Consider the following 20,958-nt stretch of genomic DNA (forward strand, 5'->3'; position numbering starts at 1 on the left):
CAAGAAAGGTTCTTGGTGACTTCACCATGCCTACCTCTGATTTTTATGGCAGAAGTATCTCTGTACCTACCATTGAAGCTAACAATTTTGAGCTTAAACCTCAGTTAGTCTCTCTTCTGCAACAGAATTGCAAGTTCCATGGACTTTGGTGCACGAAATTGTGATCCTTAACAACGGAGCCAAAAACTTGGTGCTCGGAACGTAATTCACACACTTTGTCACAACTTCGCACAACTAACCAGTAAGTGCACTGAGTCGTCCAAGTAATAAACCTTACGTGAGTAGGGGTCGATCCCACGGAGATTGTCGGCTTGAAGCAAGCTATGGTCACCTTGTAAATCTCAGTCAGGCGGATTCAAATGGTTATAGAGTTTTAATAATTAAAAGATAAATAAAACGTAAAATGGGATAGAGATACTTATCTAAGTCATTGGTGAGAATTTCAGATAAGCGTATAGAGATGATTTCATTCCTCCTGAACCTCTACTTTCTTGTTGTCTTCATCCAATCATTCCCACTCCTTTCTATGGCAAGCTTTGTGTAGGGCATCACCGTTGTCAATGGCTACTTCCCATTCTCTCAGTGAAAATGGTCCAAGATGTGCTGTTACCACACGGCTATTCATCTGTCGGTTCTTGATCATACTGGAATAGGATTCAGTAATCCTTTTGCGTCTGTCACTACGCCCAGCACTCGCGAGTTTGAAGCTCGTCACAGCCATCCCCTCACGGATCCTACTCGGAATACCACAGACAAGGTTTAGACTTTCTGGACCTCAAGAATGGCCGCCAATAGTTCTAGTCTATACCACGAAGACTCTGATCTCATGATTAGAAGGCTAAGAGATACACATTCAAGCTTGTTTGCATGTAGAACGGAAGTGTTTGTCAGGCACGCGTTCATAAGTGAGAATGATGATAAGCGTCACATAATCATCATATTCATCATGTTCTTGTGTGCGAATGGATATCTTAGAGAAGAAATAGGCTTGAATTGAATAGAAAAACAATAGTACTTTGCATTACTTTATGAGGAACAGCAGAGCTCCACACCTTAATCTATGGTGTGTAGAAACTCTACCGTTGAAAATACATAAGTGATGAAGGTTTAGGCATGGCCGTGAGGTCAGCTTCCTAAACGCATACAATGATCTAAAGATGGCCAAAAGATTTTTTTAACATGATAGTAAAAAGTTCTATTTATACTAAACTAGTTACTTGGGTTACAGAAATGAGTAAATGTTGCAGAAATCCACTTCCGGACCCACTTGGTGTGTGCTTGGGCTGAGCATTGAAGCTTTCACGTGCAGAGGTCTTTCTTGGAGTTAAAAGCCAGTTTGTAACCTATTTCTGGCATTTAACTTTGCTTTGCAACCTGTTTCTGGTGTTTAACTCCAGAATAGGGCAGAGAGCTGTCTTTGAACGCCAGTTTGTGTCATCTAAACTCGGGCAAAGTATGGACTATTATATATTTCTGAAAAGTCCTGGATGTCTACTTTCCAACGCATATGAACGCGGGCCATTTGGACTCCTATAGCTCTAGAAAATCCACTTTGAGTGCAAGGAGGTCAGAATCCAACAGCATCTGCAGTCCTTCTTCAACCTCTGAATCTGATTTTTGCTCAAGTCCCTCAATTTTAGCCAGAAATTACCTGAAATCATAGAAAAATATAGAAACTCATAGTAAAGTCCAGTAATGTGATTTTTATTTAAAAACTAATAAAAATATATTAAAAACTAATCAAATCATACTAAAAACTATGTAAAAATAATTCCAAAAAGCGTATAAATTATCTGCTCATCAAAACACCAAACTTAAATTGTTGCTTGTCCCCAAGAAACTGAAAATCAAATAGGATAAAAAGAAGAGAATATACTATAAATTCCAAAATGTCAATAAAACTTAGCTCCAATCAGATGAGCGGGACTAGTAGCTTTTTGCCTCTTGAATAGTTTTGGTATCTCACTTTATCCATTGAAGTTCAGAATGATTGGCATCTATAGGAACTTAGATTTCAGATAGTGTTATTGATTCTCCTAGTTCAGTATGTTGATTCTTGAACATAGCTACTTTATGAGTCTTGGCCGTGGCCCTAAGCACTCTGTTTTCCAGTATTACCACCGGATACATACATGCCACAGACACATAACTGGGTGAACCTTTTCAGATTGTGACTCAGCTTTACTAAAGTCCCCAATTAGAGGTGTCCAGGGTTCTTAAGCACACTCTTTTTTTGCTTTGGACCTTGACTTTAACCGCTCAGTCTTAAGTTCTCATTTGACACCTTCACGCCACAAGCACATGGTTAGGGACAGCTTGGTTTAGCCGCTTAGGCCAGGATTTTTATTCCCTTAAGCCCTCCTATCCACTGATGCTCAAAGCCTTGGATCCTTTTTATTACCCTTGCCTTTTGGTTTTAAGGGCTATTGGCTTTTTGCTCTTGCCTTTTGGTTTAAAGAGCTTTTGGCTTTTTCTGCTTGTTTTTTCTTTTTCTTTCTTTTCTTTCACCATTTTCCTTTTTTTTCGCAAGCTTTGGTATTCACTGCTTTTTCTTGCTTCAAGAATCAATTTTTATGATTTTTCAAATTATCAATAACATTTCTCCTTTTTCATCATTCTTTCAAGAGCCTACATATTTAACATTCATAAACAACAATATCAAAAGACATATACACTGTTCAAGCATTCATTCAGGAAACAAAAAGTATTGTCACCACATCAAAATAATTAAACTAGTTTCAAGGATGAATTCAAAACCCTTTACTTGTTGTTCTTTTGTTTTTAGAACAGTTTTCAATTAAGAGAGGTGATGGATTCATAGGACATTCATAGCTTTAAGACATCGACACTTAGACACTAATGATCATATAGTATAGACACAAACATAAATAAACATGAAGCATAATAAACAAAAAATAGGAAAATAAGAACAAGGAGATTAAGGAACGGGTCCACCTTAGTGAGGGTGGCGTCTTCCTCTTCTTGAAGAACCAATGGTGCTCTTGAGCTCCTCTGTGTCTCTTCCTTGTCTTTGTTGCTCCTCCCTCATAGCTCTTTGATCTTCTCTAATCTCATGGAGAATGATGGAGTGCTCTTGCTGTTCCACCCTTAGTTGTCCCATGCTGGAACTTAATTCTCCTAGGGAGGTGTTGATTTGCTCCCAATAGTTTTGTGGAGGAAAGTGCATCCCATGAGGTATCTCAGGGATTTCATGGTGAGGAATTTCTTCATGCTCTTGTTGATGTCCATGATCTCTTGTTTTCTCCATCCTTTTCTTAGTGATGGGCTTGTCCTCTTCAATGAGGATGTCTCCCTCTATGTCAATTCCAGCCGAATTACAGAGGTGGCAGATGAGGTGAGGAAAGGCTAACCTTACCAAAGTAGAGGACTTGTCAGCCACCTTGTAGAGTTCTTGAGGTATAATCTCATGAACTTCTACTTCCTCCCCAATCATGATACTATGGATCATGATGGCCCGGTATATAGTAACTTTAGACCGGTTGCTAGTAGAAATGATTGAGCGTTGAATAAACTCCAACCATCCTCTAGCTACAGGCTTAAGGTCCAGTATTCTCAATTGAACCGACTTGCCTCTTGAGTCAACTTTCTATTGAGCTCCTTCCAAACATATGTTCATGAGGACTTGGTCCAACCTTTGATCAAAGTTGACCCTTCTAGTGTAGGGGCGTGCATTTTTTTCCATCATTGGCAAGTAAAACACCAGCCTTACATTTTTCGGACTGAAATCTAAGTATTTCCCCCGAACCATTGTAAGCCAATGCTTTGGATTCGGGTTCACACTTTGATCATGGTTTCTAGTGATCCATGCGTTTGCATAGAACTCTTGAACCATTAAGATCCCGACTTGTAGAATGGGGTTGGTGAGAATTTCCCAACATCTTCTTCGGATCTCATGTCGGATCTCCGGATACTCATTCTTTTTGAGCTTAAAAGGAACCTCAGGGATCACTTTCTTCTTGGCCACAACTTCATAGAAGTGGTCTTGATGGACCTTTGAGATGAATCTCTCCATCTCCCACGACTCAGAGGTGAAAGCAATTGCCTTCCCTTTCCTCTTTCTTGAGATTTCTCTGGCCTTAGGTGCCATTAATGGTTATGGAAAAACAAAAAGCTATGCTTTTACCACACCAAACTTAAAATGTTTTCTCGTCCCCAAGCAAAAGAAGAAAGAAAGAAAGAGAAGAAGAAGAAAAATGGAGGAGAGGGAGAGAGGTGTGTATTCGGCCAAGGGGAAGAAGAAAGGGTTGTGTTGTGTGAAAATGAAGAATGAAAGAGGGGTTTATATAGGAGTGCGGGAAGGTTTAGGGTTCGGCCATTAGGGTTGGGTTTGAGAGGGAAAAGGGTTTGAATTTTAGAGGTAGGTAGGGTTTTGGGAAAGAGAGGATGGATGTGAGTGTTGAAGAGGTGATGGGGAAGAGCGATTGAGGTGATTGGTGATGGGTATTTGTGGAAAAGAGTTATGAAAAGGTGTAAAGAGGAGAGAAGAAAATGTGGGGATCCTGTGGAGTCCACAGATCCTGAGGGGTCAAGGACTTAATATCACTGCTCCAATTAGGCATGTAAAACTCCCTTAGCATGCATGTCTGGCGTTAAACGCCAGCTTGCTGCTTGTTTTTGGCGTTAAACACCCAAAAGTAGCCTGTTTCTGGCATTTAACGCCACATCCATGCTCTGTTCTGGCGTTAAACGCCAGTCTGTTGCTTGTTTCTGGCATTTAACACCAGCTTGATGCTTCTTTCTGGCGTTAAACGCCAGTTTGATGCTTCTTACTGGCATTTAAACGCCAGTAAGTTCTTCCTCCAGGGTGAGCTATTTTTAAAGCTGTTTTTTATTCTGTTTTTGATTTTTCAGTAGTTTTTGTGACTCCACATGATCATCAACCTAAAAAAAATAAAATAAAATAAAATAGATATAATTAAATAACATTGGGTTGCCTCCCAACAAGCGCTTCTTTAATGTCAATAGCTTGACAGTAAGCTCTCATGGAGCCTCATAGATATTCAGAGCATTGTTGGAACCTCCCAACACCAAACTTCGAGTTTGAATATGGGGGTTCAACACCAAACTTAGAGTTTGGTTGTGGCCTCCCAACACCAAACTTAGAGTTTTACTGTGGGGGCTTTGGTTGACTCTGTAGTGAGAGAAGCTTTTCATGCTTACTCTCCATGGTTACAGAAGGAGATCCTTGAGTTTTAAACACATGGTTGTCCTCATTCAGTTGAAGGACCAACTCTCCTCTGTCCACATCAATCACAGCTCTTACTGTGGCTAGGAAGGGTCTTCCAAGGATGATGGATTCATCCTCCTCCTTCCCAGTGTCTAGGATTATGAAATCAGTAGGGATGTAAAGGCCTTCAACCTTTACTAACACGTCCGTTGTCCATAAGCTTGCACCTCAAAGATCCCACGTTTCTCCATTACAGAGAGTGGCATTAAGTTTATTCCTGACCCCAGGTCACATAGAGCCTTCTCAAAGGTCATGGTGCCTATGTTACAGGGAATTAGGAATTTACCAGGATCCTGTTTCTTTTGAGGTAATTTCTACCTATCCAATGCATTTAGTTTATTAGTGAGCAAGGGAGGTTCATCTTCCTAAGTCTCATTACCAAATAGCTTGGCATTCAACTTCATGATTGCACCAAGGTATTTAGCAACTTACTCTTCAGTAATGTCTTAATCCTTTTCAGAGGAAGAATACTCATCAGAGCTCATGAAGGGCAGAAGGAGGTTCAATGGAATCTCTATGGTCTCTAGATGAGCCTCAGATTCCTTTGGTTCCTCAAAGGGAAACTCCTTATTGGTCACTGAGTGTCCCAAGAGGACTTCCTCACTAGGATTCACGTCCTCGTCCTCCATTTTGGGTTTGGCCTCACCAAGTAAGGTGATGGCCTTGCACTCTCTTTTTGGATTCTCTTCTGTATTGCTTGGGAGAGTACTAGGAGGAGTTTCAGTAACTCTTTTACTTAGCTGGCCCACTTGTGCCTCCAAATTTCTAATGGAGGACCTTGTTTCATTCATGAAACTTAAGGTGGCCTTAGATAGGTCAGAGACTATATTTGCTAAGCTAGATGGACTCTACTCAGAATTCTCTGTCTGTTGCTGAGTGGATGATGGAAAAGGTTTGCTATTGCTGAACCTGTTTCTTCCACCATTATTAAAGCCTTGTTGAGGCTTTTGTTGATCCTTCCATGAGAAATTTGGATGATTTCTCCATGAGGGACTATAGGTATTCCCATAGGGTTCCCCCATGTAATTCACCTCTGCTATTGTAGGGTTCTCAGGATCATAAGCTTCTTCTTCAGAAGATGCCTCTTAAGTACTGTTGGATGCAGCTTGCAATCCATTCAGACTCTGAGAAATCATATTGACTAGTTGAGTCAATATTTTATTCTGAGCCAATATGGCATTCAGAGTATCAATTTCAAGAACTTCCTTCCTCTGAGGCGTCCCATTACTCACAAGATTCCTTTCAGAAGTGTACATGAATTGGTTATTTGCAACCATGTCAATGAGTTTCTGAGATTCTGCAGGCATTTTCTTTAGGTGAATGGATCCACCTACAGAATGGTCCAATGACATCTTTGATAATTCAGACAGACCATCATAGAATATATCCAGGATGGTCCATTCTGAAAGCATGTCAGAAGGACACTTTTTGGTCAGTTGCTTATATCTCTCCCAAGCTTCATAGAGGGATTCACCTTCTTTCTGTTTGAAGGTTTGAACATCCACTCTAAGCTTATTAAGCTTTTGAGGAGAAAAGAACTTGGCTAAGAAAGCCGTGACCAACTTATCCCAAGAGTTCAGGCTATCTTTAGGTTGAGAGTCCAACCATATTCTAGCTCTGTCTCTTACAGCAAACGGGAAAAGCATAAGCCTCTAGACCTCGGGATCAACCCCATTGGTCTTAACAGTATCACAGATTTGCAAGAATTCAGTTAAGAACTGAAAAGGATCTTCTGATGGAAGTCCATGAAACTTGTAATTCTGTTGCATCAGAGAAACTAATTGAGGCTTTAGCTCAAAATTGTTTGCTCCAATGGCATGGATTGAGATGCTTCTTCCATTCAAGTTGGAATTTGGTGCAGTAAAGTCACCAAGCATCTTCCTTGCATTGTTATTATTTTTGGCCATGTCTCCTTCTTTTTCAAAAATTTCTGTCAGATTTTCTCCAGAGAGTTATGCTTTAGCTTCCCTTAGCTTCCTCTACAGAGTCCTTTCAGGTTCAGGATCTGCTTCAACAAGAATGTTCTTATCCTTGTTCCTGCTCATATGAAAAAGAAGAAAACAGAAAAGAAAATATAGAATCCTCTATGTCACAGTATAGAGATTCCTTTATGTGAGTAGAAGAAGAAAATAAATTCGAACACAGAAAGAGGGAGTGGGTTCAAATTTTTAAGAAAGAGAAGTGTTAGTAGATAAATAAATAATTAGAAGGGGGTGAGAGAGAAGAATTTTCGAAAATAATTGAAAAGAAAAGAAAAATATTTTTGTTTTTAATTTAAATTTAAAGTTGAAATTCGAAAATTTAAAAAGAAAAACAAAATTAAATCAAATTAAAAATTAAAACAAATAGTTAATTAAAAAGGTATTTTGAAAAAGAGGAAGGTGATTTTCGAAAATTAGAGAGAGAGAATTAGTTAGGTAGTTTTGAAAAAGATAAGAATTAAACAAAAAGATAAGATTAATTGAAAAATATTTGAAAATCAATTTTGAAAAGATAAGAGGTTATAAGAGATTTTGAAATTGATTTTGAAAAAGATGTGATTGAAACTTATTTTGAGAAAGATTTGAAAAAGAAATTTAAAAAGATTTGATTTTGAAAATTAAAGTTGATTGCTTGACTAACAAGAAACAACAAGATATGATTTTAAAATTTAAAGATTGAACCTTTCTTAATAGGCAAGTAACAAACTTTTTTGAATCAATCACATTAATTGTTAGTAAAGATTTTGAAATTATAAAACAAAATAAGAAAAAGATTTTGAAAATCAAAATTTAAAATTTTTGAAAATATGAAAGAAAAAATGAAAAAGATTTAATTTTTGAAAAAGATTTGAAAAAGATAGAATTTTTAAATTGAAAATTTGATTTGACTCATAAGAAACACTTAAATTTAGAAACTTTTTGAAAAAGTCAACTCAAATTTTCGAAAGTTTATGAGAGAAAATGGGAAAGATATTTTTTTGATTTTTTAATTTTAATGAAGAAAGAGAAAAACATAAAATTGATGCAAAACATAAAAATTTTGGATTAAAATAAAAGATGCATGCAAGAACACTATGAGTGTCAAGATAAACACAAGAACACTTTGAATGTCAAGATGAGCACCAAGAACTTATTTTTTAAAATTCTTGAGAAAAGAAAAACATGCAAGACACCAAACTTAGAAATTTTCAATGTTGAGACATTGATAATTCAAAAATGCATATGAGAAACAAGAAAAGACACCAAACAAGAAATTTTAAAGATCAAACAAGAAGACTTACCAAGAACAACTTGAAGATCATGAAGAATGCAATGCATGGATTTTCGAAAAATGCAAGAAAGAGATAAACATGCAATTGACACCAAACTTAAAAACCGACACAAGACTTAAACAAGAAACATCAAATTATTTTTGATTTTATGATTTTATTAATTTTTCATTTTGGTTTTTTCGAAAATTAATTGGAAAAAGAAAATTAAGGATTTCAAAATTTCTAATTAAAATTCCAGGAATCATGCAATGTTAGTCTAAAGCTCCAGTCCAGGAATTAGACATGGCTTACTAGCCAGCCAAGCTTTCAGTGAAAACTCCAGTCCAAAACACTAGACATGGCCAACGGCCAGCCAAGCATCAACAGATACAAATCAGACATACAACAGCTGAATTGCTGAAGAAGACAAAGAAGCTCTTCTCTTAAGGATAAGTGAAACCTCGGTCCAAAAGATTAGACATGGCTTAACAGCCAGCCAGGATTCAATATATCTCTTGAAACTCTAGAATTCATTCTTAAAAATTCTGAAGCCATAGAATAATTTATTTTATTTTATTTTTTAAATTTTTTGAAAATTAAAAATAATAAAAACAAAAAGCTTAAAGTTAAAATAAAATTACCTAATCTGAGCAACAAGATGAACCATCAGTTGTCCAAACTCGAACAATCCTCGGCAACGGCGCCAAAAACTTGGTGCAGAAAATTGTGATCCTTAACAACGGCGCCAAAAACTTGGTGCTCGGAATGTAATTCACACACTTTGTCACAACTTCGCACAACTAACCAGCAAGTGCACTGGATCGTCTAAGTAATAAACCTTACGTGAGTAAGGGTCGATCCCACGGAGATTGTCGGCTTGAAGCAAGCTATGGTCACCTTGTAAATCTTAGTTAGGCGGATTCAAATGGTTATAGAGTTTTAATAATTAAAAGATAAATAAAATGTAAAATGGGATAGAGATATTTATGTAAGTCATTGGTGAGAATTTCAAATAAGCGTATAGAGATGCTTTCGTTCCTCCTGTACCTCTACTTTCCTGCTGTCTTCATCCAATCATTCCCACTCCTTTCTATGGCAAGCTTTGTGTAGGGCATCACCATTGTCAATGGCTACTTCCCATTCTCTCAGTGAAAATGGTCCAAGATGCGCTGTCACCGCACGGCTATTCATCTGTCGGTTCTCGATCATACTGGAATAGGATTCAGTAATCCTTTTGCGTTTGTCACTACGCCCAGCACTCGCGAGTATGAAGCTCGTCACAGCCATCCCTTCTCGGATCCTACTCGGAATACCACAGACAAGGTTTAGACTTTCCGGACCTCAAGAATGGTCGCCAATAGTTCTAGCCTATACCACGAAGACTCTGATCTCATGATCAGAAGGCTAAGAGATACACATTCAATCTTTCTTAGCATGTAGAACGGAAGTGTTTGTCAGGCACGCGTTCATAAGTGAGAATGATGATGAGCGTCACATAATCATCACATTCATCATGTTCTTGTGTGCGAATGGATATTTTAGAGAAGAAATAGACTTGAATTGAATAGAAAAACAATAGTACTTTGCATTACTTCATGAGGAACAGCAGAGCTCCACACCTTAATCTATGGTGTGTAGAAACTCTACTGTTGAAAATACATAAGTGATGAATGTTCAGGCACGGCCGTGAGGCCAGCCTCCTAAACGCATACAATGATCTAAATATGGTCAAAAGATTTTTTTTTTAACATGATAGTAAAAAGTTCTATTTATACTAAACTAGTTACTTGGGTTACAGAAATGAGTAAATGATGCAGAAATCCACTTCCGGGCCCACTTGGTGTGTGCTTGGGCTGAGCGTTGAAGCTTTCACGTGCAGAGGTCTTTCTTGGAGTTAAACGCCAGTTTGTAACCTGTTTCTGGTGTTTAACTCTGCTTTGCAACCTGTTTCTGGCGTTTAAGTCTAGAATAGGGTAGAGAGCTGGCGTTGGACGCCAGTTTGCGTCATCTAAACGCGGGAAAAGTTTGGACTATTGTATATTCCTAGAAAGCCCTAGATGTCTACTTTCCAACGCAATTGAGAGCGCACCATTGGAACTCCTGTAGCTCCAGAAAATCCACTTTAAGTGCAGGGAGGTCAGAATCCAACAGCATCTGCAGTCCTTCTTCAACCTCTGAATCTGATTTTTGCTCAAGTCCCTCAATTTCAGCCAGAAATTACCTGAAATCACAGAAAAAAATACAAACTCATAGTAAAGTCCAGAAATGTGATTTTTATTTAAAAAATAATAAAAATATATTAAAAACTAATCAAATCATACTAAAAACTATGTAAAAAGAATGCCAAAAGCGTATAAATTATCCGCTCATCAGACTTCCACGGGAAGATCCACATCTGTTCTTAGCTGAATTCTTGCAACTTTGTGATATTGTTAAGACCAATGGAGTGGATATTGAGGTCTACAGACTTATGCTCTTTCCCTTTGCTATAAGAGACAGAGTTAAGATATGGTTGGATTCTCAACCAAAAGAGAGTCTAGACTCTTAGGAAAAGCTGGTCAATGCTTTCTTGGCTAAATTTTTTCCTCCTCAAAAGATGAGCAAAATCAGAGTGGAAGTTCAAACCTTCAGTCAAAAAGAAGGTGAATCCCTCTATGAAGCTTGAGAAAGATACAAGCAACTAATCAAGAGGTGTCCTCCTGACATGCTCTCAGAATAGTCTATCATAGGAATTTTCTATGATAGTTTGTCTGAGATGTCCAAAATATCATTGGACAGATCTGCAGCTAGATCACTCCACTTAAAGAAAATGCATGCAGAAGCAAGAGAACTCATTAAGATGGTTGCAAACAACTAATTCATGTACTCTTCTGAAAGAAATCTTGTGAACAATGGGGTCTCTCAGAAGAAACAGTTCTTAAAGTTGATACTCTAAATGCCATAATGGCTTAGAATAAGATCTTGACCCAGCAGGGCAATATGATCTCTCAGCATTTGACTGGAATGCAAGCTGCAGCTGGCAGCACTCAGGAAATGATGGCGGATATTTTATATGCTTTTTGGCATCAATTTCATATAGTTTTTAATAGTTTTTATTTAGTTTTTATTGAGTTTGATTAGGTTTTAGTGTTAAAATCACATTTTTAGATTCTACTATGAGTTGTTGTATTTTTGGGCAATTTCAGGTAATTTCTGGCTAAAATTTAGGAGTTGGAGTAGAAGTTTGATTCAAGGACAAAGAAAGCACTACAGATGCTATCTAAATCTAACCTTCCTGCATTCGGAAGAGATTTTCTGGAGCTACAAAAGTCCAAATGGAGTGCTCTCAACGACTATGGAAAGCTGACTTCTAGAGCTTTCCAGCAATATATAATTGTCCATACTTTGCTTCGGATTAGAAGGTCCAAAACTGGCATCCAACGCCAGCTTCCTGCCCCCTTCCAAGCGTCCAGCGCCCAAAGAGCAGAGCTCAACATCCAAAAGCCCAGAGAGGACCCTCTAGCTGGTATTCCATGCCCAAGGAGCCTTAAAGCACGTGGATCTTATTAAAGCTCAGCCCAAACACTCACCAAGTGGGTCTCAAAAGTGGATTTTAGCACTAAATAGACTATTTTACCCTTACTAGTCATTTGTTTAGTATTTAAGGGATTGTATTCATGAGATCTAAGACTTTTTTTACAGAATCTCCAATTTAGGAGAGCATCATTCACATTTTTACTATTGTTCTTACTTCAGTATGAGTTTCTAAACCTCCTAGGTTAAGGGGAGGAGCCCTGCTGAATCCTATGAATTAATAAAATTACTATTTCTTCTTCGATCTGTGTTTGATCTATCTCTAAGATGTATATTTTGATCTTCATTGTGATGAACAGGACGATCTGACAAATCAGCTCTGTTCATCACATTAAGATTAACGTTCCTGACAAACACCCACATCTACTTGGGTTCGTGTGAATACTTGGCCGGAAAGTACAAATCAACAGCTATGTCTATACATCTCTCAGACGGTTAATCCACGATTTTGTAGGAGACTTCTCGAGACACTAGTTCAGCCGATCTCCGGGGAGATTAAGGTCTTCGTGGTATAGGTTAGAATCCAAAGAGGCAGCTCTGATCCGGAAGATTCGACCTTGTCTGTGGCATTTTGAGTAGGATCACCAAGAGAATGGACTGCTATGCGCTTCACCCTCCGTCAGATTGAATGACCACTGACAATGGCTGATAAACCACTATTTTATGGTTTATCTTGTGCTCAATTGAGTGGTTTTTATCAAGTCTTTGCACACTTATTCATACTAATTGTATGGTTTTACATTTTCCTTCCTAATTCTGTGCTATGATTGAAAACATGCTTCTTTGGCCTTAAAATTGCTAATTATTAATCCTCTCTTATTACCATTTGATGCCTTGATATGTGTGTTAAGTGATTTCAGGGTTTATAGGGTAGGAATGGCTTAGAGGATGGAAAAGAAGCATGCAAAAGTGGAAGGAATACAAGAAATTAAAGGAATTGCTAAAGCTGTCTAGCCTAACCTCTTCGTACTAAATCAACCATAACTTGAGCTACAAAAGTCCAAATGAGGCGGTTTCAGTTGCATTAGAAATTTAACATCCGGGGCTTTGAAACGATATATAATTTGACATAGTTGCCATGCTGTTAGGCAATTGATGAGCGGATAATTTATATGCTTTTTGGCATTGTTTTTACATAGTTTTCAGTATGATTTAGTTAGTTTTTAGTATACTTTTATTAGTTTTTAAATAAAAATCACATTTCTGGACTTTACTACGTGTTTGTGTATTTTTTTGTGATTTCAGGTAATTTCTGGCTGAAATTGAGGGACTTGAGCAAAAATCAGATTCAGAGGTTGAAGAAGGACTGCAGATGCTGTTGGATTCTGACCTCCCTGCACTCAAAGTGGATTTTCTGGAGCTACAGAAGTCCAAATGGCGCGCTCTCAATTGCGTTGGAAAGTAGACATCCAGGGCTTTCCATCAATATATAATAGTCCATACTTTTCCCGAGTTTAGATGACGCAAACTGGCGTTCAACGCCAGCTCTCTGCCCTATTCTGGAGTTAAACGCCAGAAACAGGTTGCAAAGCAGAGTTAAACGCCAGAAACAGGTTACAAACTGGCGTTTAACTCCAAGGAAGACCTCTGCACGTGAAAGCTTCAATTCTTAGCCCAAGCACACACCAAGTGGGCCCGGAAGTGGATTTCTGCATCATTTACTCATTTCTATAAACCCTAGTAACTAGTTTAGTATAAATAGAACTTTTTACTATTGTCTTTACATCTTTGGATTATCTTTAGATCATTTTGTACACGTTTGGGGAGGCTGGCCAGTCGGCCATGCCTGGACCTTGTTCTTATATATTTTCAACGGTAGAGTTTCTACACATCATAGATTAAGGTGTGGAGCTCTGCTGTTCCCCATGAGTTAATGCAAAGTACTACTGTTTTTCTATTCAATTCCAGCCTATTTCTTCTCTAAGATATTCATTCGCACTCAAGAACATGATGAATGTGATGATTATGTGACGCTCATCATCATTCTCACTTATGAACGCGTGCCTGACAAACACTTCCATTCTACATGCAAACAAGCTTGAATGTGTATCTCTTAGTATTCTGATCGTGAGATCAGGGTCTTCGTGGTATAGGCTAGAACTATTGGCGGCCAATCTTGGGGTTCGGAAAGTCTAAACCTTGTCTGTAGTATTCCGAGTAGGATCAGGAAAGGGATGGCTGTGACGAGCTTCAAAATTGCGAGTGCTGGGCGTAGTGACAGACGCAAAAGGGTTACTGAATCCTATTCCAGTATGATCGAGAACCGACAGATGAATAGCCGTGCAGTGACAATGCATCTTGGACCATTTTCACTGAGAGGATGAGAAGTAGCAATTGACAACGGTGATGCTCTACACAAATATTGCCATAGAAAGGAGTGAGAATGATTGGATGAAGACAGCAGGAAAGCAGAGGTTCAGGAGTAATGAAAGCATCTCTATACGCTTATCTGAAATTTTCACCAATGAATTACATAAGTATCTCTATCCCATTTTACGTTTTATTTATCTTTTAATTATTAAAACTCTGTAACCATTTGAATCCGCCTGACTGAGATTTACAAGGTGACCATAGCTTGCTTCAAGCCGACAATCTCCGTGGGATCGACCCTTACTCATGTAAGGTTTATTACTTGGACGACCGAGTGCACTTGCTGGTTAGTTGTGCGAAGTTGTGAGAAAGTGTGTGAATTACGTTTCGAGCACCATGTTTTTGGCACCGTTGTTAAGGATCACAATTTCGAGCACCATGTTTTTAGCGCCGTTACCGGGGATTGTTCGAGTTTGGACAACTGACGGTTCATCTTGTTGCTCAGATTAGGTAATTTTATTTTAATTTTAAGCTTTTTATTTCTTATTTTCGAAAAATACAAAATTTTTTTTTCTTTTTCGTTTTTCCCAAAATAATTTTTGAAAAATACCAAAAATTTTAATAAAATCATAAAACCAAAAAAATAATTTTGTGTTTCTTGTTTGAGTCTTGTGTCAAATTGTAAGTTAGGTGTCAATTGCATGTTTATCTCTTTGTTGCATTTTTCGAAAATTCATCATGCATTCTTCATGATCTTCAAGTTGTTCTTGATGAATCCTCTATTTTAATCTTCATATTTTCTTGTTTTGTGTCTTTTCTTGTTTTTCATATGCATTCTTGAATTATTAGTGTCTAAAGAATAAAAATTTTTAAGTTTGGTGTCTTACATCTTTTTCTTTTCTTAAAAATTTTCAAAAATATGTTCTTGATGTTCATCTTGACATTCAAAGTGTCCTTGGTGTTCATCTTGACATTCAAAGTGTTCTTGCATGCATTTTGTGTTTTGATTCATAATTTACATGGATTGAGTCTTTTTGATGTTTTTCTCTCTCATCATTAAAATTCAAAAATAAAAAAAAAATATCTTTTCCTTATTTCACTCATAATTTTTGAAAATTTGATTTGATTTAGTCAAAAGTTTTAAAAATTTAGTTGTTTCTTATGAGTCAAATCAAATTTTCAATTTAAAAACCTTATCTTTTTCAAATCTTTTTCAAAAATCAAATCTTTTTCATTTTTCTTTCATAATTTTCGAAAATTTCAAGTTGATTTTCAAAAATCTTTTTCTTATTTTGTTTCATAATTTCAAAATCTTTACTAACAATTAATGTGATTGATTCAAAAATTTTAAGTTTGTTACTTGCCTAGTAAGAAAGGTTCAATCTTTAAATTTAAAATCATATCTTTTTATTTCTTGTTAGTCAAGTAATCAACTTTAATTTTTTCAAAATCAAATCTTTTTAAAATTCTTTTTCAAATCTTTTTCAAAATAAATTTCAATCACATCTTTTTCAAAATCAATTTCAAAATCTTTTCTAACCTCTTATCTTTTCAAAATTGATTTTCAAATCTTTTTCAATTAATCTTATCTTTTTGATCGATTCTTATCTTTTTCAAAACTACCTAACTAATTCTCTCTCTCTAATTTTTGAAAATCACCTTCCTCTTTTTCAAAATTCCTTTTTAATTAAATATTTGTTTTAAATTTTAATTTGATTTAATTTTGTTTTCTTTTTTTTTGTATTTTCGAATTTTAACTTTAAATTTAAATTAAAAACAAAAATATTTTTTTTCTTTTGAATTATTTTCGAAAATTCTTCTCTCTCATCTCCTTCTAATTATTTATTTATTTACTAACACTTCCCTTCATCTAAAAATTCGAACTCTCTCTTCCTCCTGGTGTTTGAATTTCTCTTCTTCTATTCTTTTCTTCTTCTACTCACATCAAGGAATCTCTATACTGTGACATACAGGATTCCATATTTTCTTTTCTATTTTCTTCTTTTTCATATGAGCAGGAACAAGGATAAGAACATTCTTGTTGAAGCTGATCCTGAACCTGAATGGACTCTGAAAAGGAAGCTAAGGGAAGCTAAAGCACAACTCTCTGGAGAAAATCTGATAGAAATTTTTGAAAAAGAAGGAGACATGGCCAAAAATAATAACAATGCAAGGAAGATGCTTGGTGACTTTACTGCACCAAATTCCAATTTACATGGAAGAAGCATCTTAATCCCTACCATTGGAGCAAACAATTTTGAGCTAAAGCCTCAATTAGTTTCTCTGATGCAACAGAATTGCAAGTTTCATGGACTTCCATCAGATGATCCTTTTCAGTTCTTAACTGAATTCTTGCAAATCTATGATACTGTTAAAACCAATGGGGTTGACTTCGAGGTCTACACGCTTATGCTTTTCCCGTTTGCTATAAGAGACAGAGCTAGAATATGGTTGGACTCTCAACCTAAAGATAGCCTGAACTCTTGGGATAAGCTGGTCACGGCTTTCTTAGCCAAGTACTTTCCTCCTCAAAAGCTTAGCAAGCTTAGAGTGGATGTTCAAACCTTCAAACAAAAAGAAGGTGAATCCCTCTATGAAGCTTGGGAGAGATACAAGGAACTGACCAAGAAGTGTCCTTCTGACATGCTTTCTGAATGGACCATCCTGGATATATTCTATGATGGTCTGTCTAAATTATCAAAGATATCATTGGACTATTCTGCAGATGGATCCATTCACCTAAAAAAAATGCCTGCAGAAGCTCAAAAACTCATTGACATGGTTACAAATAACTAGTTCATGTACACTTCTGAAAGGAATCCTGTGAGTAATGGGACGCCTCAGAGGAAGGAAATTCTTGAAATTAATACTCTGAATGCCATATTGGCTCAGAATAAAATATTGACTCAGTAAGTCAATATGATTTCTCAGAGTCTGAATGGATTGCAAGCTGCATCCAACAATACTCAAGAGGCATCTTCTGAAACAGAAGCTTATGATCCTGAGAACCCTACAATAGCAGAGGTGAATTACATGGGGGAACCCTATGGGAATACCTATAATCTCTCATAGAGAAATCATCCAAATTTCTCATGGAAGGATCAACAAAAGCCTCAACGAGGCTTTAATAATGGTGGAAGAAACAGGTTTAACAATAGCAAGCCTTTTCCATCATTCACTCAGCAACAGACAGAGAATTCTGAGCAGAATCCATCTAGCTTAGCAAATATAGTCTCTGATCTATCTAAGGCCACTTTAAGATTCATGAATGAAACAAGGTCCTCCATTAGAAATTTGGAGGCACAAGTGGGCCAGCTGAGTAAAAGGGTCACTGAAACCCCTCCTAGTACTCTCCTAAGCAATACAGAAGAGAATCCAAAAAGAGAGTGCAAGGCCATTACCTTACTTGGTGTGGCCGAACCCAAAGAGGAGGGGGAGGACGTGAATCCTAGTGAGGAAGACCTCTTGGGACGCTCAGTGACCGATAAGGAGTTTCTCTTTGAGCAACCAAAGGAATCTGAGGATCATCTAGAGACCATAGAGATTCCATTAAACCTCCTTCTGCCCTTCATGAGCTCTAATGAGTATTCATCCTTTGAAGATGATGAAGACATTACTGAAGAGCAAGTTGCTAAGTACCTTGGTGCAATCATGAAGTTGAATGCCAAATTATTTGGTAATGAGACTTGGGAAGATGAACCTCTCTTGCTCACCAATGAACTAAATGCATTGGATAGGCAGAAATTACCTCAAAAGAAACAGGATCCTGGTAAATTCCTAATTCCCTGTAACATAGGCACCATGACCTTTGAGAAGGCTCTGTGTGATCTAGGGTCAGGAATAAACTTAATGCCACTCTCTGTAATGGGGAAACTTGGGATCTTTGAGATGCAAGCTGCCAGAATCTCTTTAGAGATGGCAGACAACTCAAGAAAACAGGCTTATGGACAAGTAGAGGACGTGTTAGTAAAGGTTGAAGGCCTTTACATCCCTGCTGATTTCATAATCCTAGACACTGGGAAGGATGAGGATGAATCTATCATCCTTGGAAGACCCTTCCTAGCCACAGCAAGAACTGTGATTGATGTGGACAGAGGAGAATTGATCATTCAACTGAATGAGGATAACCTTGTGTTTAAAACTCAAGGATCTTCTTCTGTAACTATAAAGAGGAAGCATGAAAAGCTTCTCTCACTGCAGAGTCAACCAAAGCCCCCACAGTCAAACTCTAAGTTTGGTGTTGGGAGGTTCCAACAATGTTCTGAAATCTGTGAGGCTCCATGAGGGCTCACTGTCAAGCTATTGACATTAAAGAAGCGCTTATTGGGAAGCAACCCAATGTTATTTAATTATATCTATTTTATTTTATTATTATTTCGTGTTTTATTAGGTTGATGATCATGTGGAGTCACAAAAACTACTGAAAATAAAAAACAGAATGAAAAACAGCTTTAAAAATAGCTCACCCTGGAGGAAGAACTTACTGGCGTTTAAACGCCAGTAAGAAGTATCAAACTGGCGTTTAACGCCAGAAAGAAGCATCAAGCTGGCGTTAAACGCCAGAAACAATCACCAGACTGGCGTTTAATGCCAGAACAGAGCATGGAAGTGGCGTTAAACGCCAAAAACAAGTAGTAAGCTGGCGTTTAACGCCAGACATGCACTCTGAGGGCGTTTTGCACGCCTCATTGGAGCAAGGATGCTAAGTCATTGACCCCACTGGATCTGTGGACCCCACTGGATCTGTGGACCCCACAGGATCCCCACCTACCACACCTCTTCTCCTCTCCTCCTCACACCTTTTCATAACACTCTTTCCCAAAATAACCTCCACCAATCACCTCCATTACTCCTCCAAAACCATCATACAACCCACCTACACCCACCCACTCAAAATCAAACCATCACTCCTTCCTTTTCACACATCATAACCACCTAAAACCCCCTTGGCCGAACCATTCACACACCTCCATCTTCTTCTTCTACTACTTTCTTTCTTCTTTTGCTCGAGGACGAGCAAACCTTCTAAGTTTGATGTGGTAAAAGTGTTGCTTTTATTTTTCCATAACCATTTATGGCATCTAAGGCCGGAGAAACCTCTAGAAATAGGAAAGGGAAGGCAATTGCTTCCACCTCTGAGTCATGGAGATGGAGAGATTCATCTCAAAAGCCCATCACTAAGAAAAGGATGAGCAAACAAGAGAGCCCACTCATGAACCTCAATAAGAGCATGAGGAAATTTCTCATCATGAAATTCCTGAGATGCCTCAAGGGATGCAGTTTCCTCCACAAAACTATTGGGAGCAAATTAATACTTCCCTATGAGAATTAAGTTCCAAGATGGGACAACTAAGGGTGGAGCACCAAGAGCATTCCATCCTCCTCCATGAAATTAGAGAAGATCAAAGAGCTATGAGGGAGGAGCAACAAAGGCAAGGAAGAGACATTGAGGAGCTAAAGCATTCTATAAGATCTTCAAGAGGAAGAACTAGCCACCATCACTAAGGTGAACCCGTTCCTTAATTTCCTTGTTCTTTATTTTCTGTTTTTCGAAAATTTTGCTTTTATGTTTTATTTATGTTTGTGTCTTATTACATGATCATTAGTGTTTAAATGTCTATGTCTTAAAGCTATGAATGTCCTATGAATCCATCACCTCTCTTAAATAAAAACTGTTCTAAAAAACAAAAGAACAAGAAGTACATGGTTTCGAATTCATCCTTGAAATTGGTTTAATTATTTTGATGTGGTGACAATACTTTTTGTTTTCTGAATGAATGCTTGAACAGTGCATATGTCTTTTGAATTTGTTGTTTATGAATGTTAAATACGTTGGCTCTTGAAGAATAATAAAAAAGGAGAAATATTATTTGATAATCTGAAAAATCATAAAAATGATTCTTGAAGCAAGAAAAAGCAGTGAATACAAAAGCTTGCGAAAAAAAGAAAAAAAATGGCGAAAAAAAAAGAGAAAGAAAAAGAAAAAGCAAGCAAAAAAAGCCAAAAGCTCTTTAAACCAAAAGGTAAGAGCAAAAAGCCAATATCCCTTAAAACCAAAAGGCAAGGGTAATAAAAAGGATCCAAGGCTTTGAGCATCAGTGGATAGGAGGGCCTAAAGGAATAAAATCCTGGCATAAGCAGCTAAACCAAGCTGTCCCTAACCATGTGCTTGTGGCGTGAAGGTGTCAAGTGAAAACTTGAGACTGAGCGGTTAAAGTCGAGGTCCAAAGCAAAAGAAGAGTGTGCTTAAGAACCCTGGATACCTCTAATTGCGGACATTAGCAAAACTGAGTCACAATCTGAAAGGTTCACCCAGTTATATGTCTGTGGCATTTATGTATCCGGTGGTAATACTGGAAAACAAAGTGCTTAGGGCCACGGCCAAGACTCATAAAGTAGCTGTGTTCAAGAATCAACATACTGAACTAGGAGAATCAATAACACTATCTGAATTCTAAGTTCCTATAGATGCCAATCATTCTGAACTTCAAGGGATAAAGTGAGATGCCAAAACTATTCAAGAGGCAAAAAGTTACTAGTCCCGCTCATCTGATTGGAGCTAAGTTTCATTGATATTTTGGAATTTATAGTATGT

The 20,958-nt window shown here is 37.5% G+C and overlaps 3 non-coding genes across 3 annotated transcripts; 1 reads left to right on the top strand and 2 right to left on the bottom strand.

Moving 5' to 3' along the window:
* The first annotated feature begins 6,654 nt into the window (after nucleotides 1–6,654).
* Nucleotides 6,655–6,762, top strand: LOC112724437 (small nucleolar RNA R71). The gene has a single exon (XR_003163599.1). It is a non-coding gene; the product is annotated as a small nucleolar RNA R71 (small nucleolar RNA).
* A 4,320-nt stretch (nucleotides 6,763–11,082) lies between these two features.
* Nucleotides 11,083–11,191, bottom strand: LOC112725330 (small nucleolar RNA R71). The gene has a single exon (XR_003164445.1). It is a non-coding gene; the product is annotated as a small nucleolar RNA R71 (small nucleolar RNA).
* A 5,713-nt stretch (nucleotides 11,192–16,904) lies between these two features.
* On the bottom strand, nucleotides 16,905–17,012 carry LOC112725915 (small nucleolar RNA R71). The gene has a single exon (XR_003164994.1). It is a non-coding gene; the product is annotated as a small nucleolar RNA R71 (small nucleolar RNA).
* Nucleotides 17,013–20,958: the final 3,946 nt, after the last annotated feature.

The sequence above is a fragment of the Arachis hypogaea genome, chromosome 11 (assembly GCF_003086295.3).
Source record: "Arachis hypogaea cultivar Tifrunner chromosome 11, arahy.Tifrunner.gnm2.J5K5, whole genome shotgun sequence".
NCBI classification, from domain to species: domain Eukaryota; kingdom Viridiplantae; phylum Streptophyta; class Magnoliopsida; order Fabales; family Fabaceae; genus Arachis; species Arachis hypogaea.